Below are 3,152 nucleotides of genomic sequence, written 5' to 3' on the forward strand. Positions count from 1 at the left end.
AAGGGCTATCAGTAAGCAGAAAGAGAGCTTTGTATTCTCAGAAACAGAAGCAAGTAGGAGGAGGAGGAGTAAGAAGAGGAGGAGGGAATGATTGAAAATAGGGTAAGAAAGAAGGAGGCATTACTTCACTAATTAAAGAAGATTCTACTGATGAATCCTCTTAAGGATGAACAGAGATGACCTATAAAAGGAGATGAGGAATGTGTACAAGGTGAGCCTTGTAATATTTTGTGCATAAGTTGGAATATCTATGGGCAACTGGCACCTGGGGAAATGGAGTAGAATGAACTCAGGAAGTAGATTTTGAGTCAAATATGCCCAGGGAAATGTATAGACCAATGGAAAGCTACAAAATCAGTTAAGTACTGGAGGCTGATTCCTATCATGTATCATGTTTTCTCTGACACTTGAAGTAATTGATATTGTTCTGAAAATAAGGTTCAATGGAAAATGGTATAACTTGAGAAAAGCCCTACAAGAAAGTGGCAGAATATATCTAGAAGGGAGAACCTAGAGCATATACTTTGGAAACTTCAATTGCATGAGCAATATGGAGAAACATTAAAGAACAGATAATTTTAGGGATCATAAAGCAGAGAATGAGAGCTAGAACAAACAGAAAACACCAGTATGAAAAAAGTGGGAGAAATTCTCTTAGGAAAGGGGTGAAAAAATAAATCTAATGAGTAACACTAGTTGAAGGATAAGAGAGAAAGGATGTTTCTACTTGATTGAGATGAATAAAAAGAAAAGGCTTCATATAGCCAGAAAACAGTAGTAGAGAAAAAGAAAATGATAAACAAAACACCAAAGGGAGATGGGTAACTAAAAAAGAGAGTTTGAGAGGGAGAGCCAGGGGAAATAGGGCCATCTTCAAAAAGAAAAAGTAAATAAATAGAAGGAATATAATACTATATTTAAAGCAAAAGAGGATAAAAATACCAACTTGAGTAACTGAATTATTAGAGATGAATGGAGGAAAATATAACCAAACTGTTACAATTTTAAATGTGAATGGATTAAAATAAAATGAAAAAAAAACAATGGAAGATTGGGAAAGAAAACAGAAACCTATAATCCTTTGCTTATAAGAAATCTATTTAAAGGGGGAGGAAAGACATACACAAAGCAGAACCAAGGGTATTGGAAAAATTATATATCAGATAAAAAAAAGTTAATTGCAATCATTTTACTTGACAAAACAAAAACATTCAAAAATAAAGTCAATAAAGAAGGAAAATATACTATACTGAAAAGAATGATAGGCAACCATCTAAAATAATTAATAAATATATATTCCCCATGCCTTACCATTCAAATTCTTAAGAAAATAATTATTTGAGTTTCAAGAAGACATGAACTGTAATGCAATGGAGATGAGAGAGTTCAATGTGCCTTTCTCAGTTTTGAATAAGTCCAGCTGAAAGATGAACAAAAGGGAAAATTGGAAATTATTTTATTACTGGAAAAACTAGAGCAAATAAGACTAGTAGCATCTTCTAAATTGGAGAGGAAAAGAATATACATATTTCACTGCACCACGTGGAACTTAAAAAAGATCTGCACTAGAATACAGAGATATTGCAAACAATTATAAAAAAACACAAGTGTTTAATACTTAATGCATTACAAATAGAAATTAGTTAATGGATAAAAAACAAAAGGATGAAGACCTAAATTGAGACTCAACAAGGAAATCCTAAATAATCAGTGGGTCAAAGCCCAAATCATAGAAACAATTAATAACTTTGTAAAAATGCAAAAGATGAATCAACATATAATAAATCCTGATATACAGAAAAAATAGTCCTCAGAAAGGAAATAATATCCTTATGAATACAAATCAACAATATAGAAAAAAGAATCAATTAATGAAATATGCTTTTAAAATAAAGAAGTACCCAGAGTAGATAAAAAATTAGAGAGGGAATAGTTGAAATAGAAAAAAAGAGAAATCAAAATTAGAATCAAACTAAAAGCTAGTACTTAGAAAAGACTATTGTAATTATGAAACACTTTGTTAATCTTGTTAAAAAGAAAAAAACAGAATTTCAAATCAGCAACATATACAATCATATCAGAATATACTATCATAGCAAATTACAACCAAAAAGATAAAAATGAATATTCATAACATGTTATATGCAGTAATAGTTTAACAAATTGGAGAAAGCACAAATAATAGAGAAATGCCTTCAGAAATACAAAATACAAAAATGTCAGGCCAGAGAGAGGGTTCTTAAGAAAATAAATCTCAGGAAAAGTAATAGATCCAGCTGTAAAGAAACTACCAGTGGAGAGGGAAAAGCTTTGCATCTAAATCATGTGCCCATTTTGACCTGATTTTGGTATGTAGTGTAAGATGTTGGTCCATGCCTAGTTTCTGCCATACTCTTTTCCAGTTTTCCCAGGAGATTTTGTCAAACAGTGAGTTTTTATCCCAGAGGTTGGAGCATTTGGATTTATCAAAGAGTAGGTTATGATAGTCATTGACTACTGTGTCTTGTGTACCCAACCTATTCCAAGGATCTATCACTAGATTTCTTAGCCAGTGCCAAATAATTTTGATAGTTGCTACTTTATACTGTAATTTTAGATCTGATAGGGTTAGACCACCTTCCCTTTTTTTTCTTTTTATTAATTTTCCCTTGATATTCTTGACACTTTGTTCATCCAGAAGAATTTTGCTATTGATTTTCTAGCTCAAAAAATATTTTTGGTAGTTTGATTAGTATGATACTTAATAAGTAAATTACTTTAAGTAGAATTGTCATTTTATTATACTAACTTGGGCTACCCATGAGGAACTGATATTTTCCAATTATTTAAATCTGACTGTGTGTGAAAAGTATTTTGTAATTGTGTTCATATGGTTCCTGGATTTGTCTTGGCAGATAGCCACCAAAATAGCTTATATTTTCTATAGTTATTTTATTTAAAATTTCTCTATCTCTGCTGCTGGGCTTTGTTAGAAATATATAAAAAATTCCACTGATTTCTGTGGGTTTATTTTATATCCTGCAACTTCCTCAAGTTGTTAATCATTTCAGGTACTTTTTTAGTTGATTCTCTAATGTTAAGTATACCATCATGTCATGTGCAAAAAAAGTGATAGCTTTGTTTCTTCATTGCCTATTTTAATTCATCAATTT

The sequence above is a fragment of the Notamacropus eugenii genome, chromosome 4, assembly GCF_028372415.1.
Source record: "Notamacropus eugenii isolate mMacEug1 chromosome 4, mMacEug1.pri_v2, whole genome shotgun sequence".
In the NCBI taxonomy this organism is placed as follows: Eukaryota; Metazoa; Chordata; class Mammalia; order Diprotodontia; family Macropodidae; genus Notamacropus; species Notamacropus eugenii.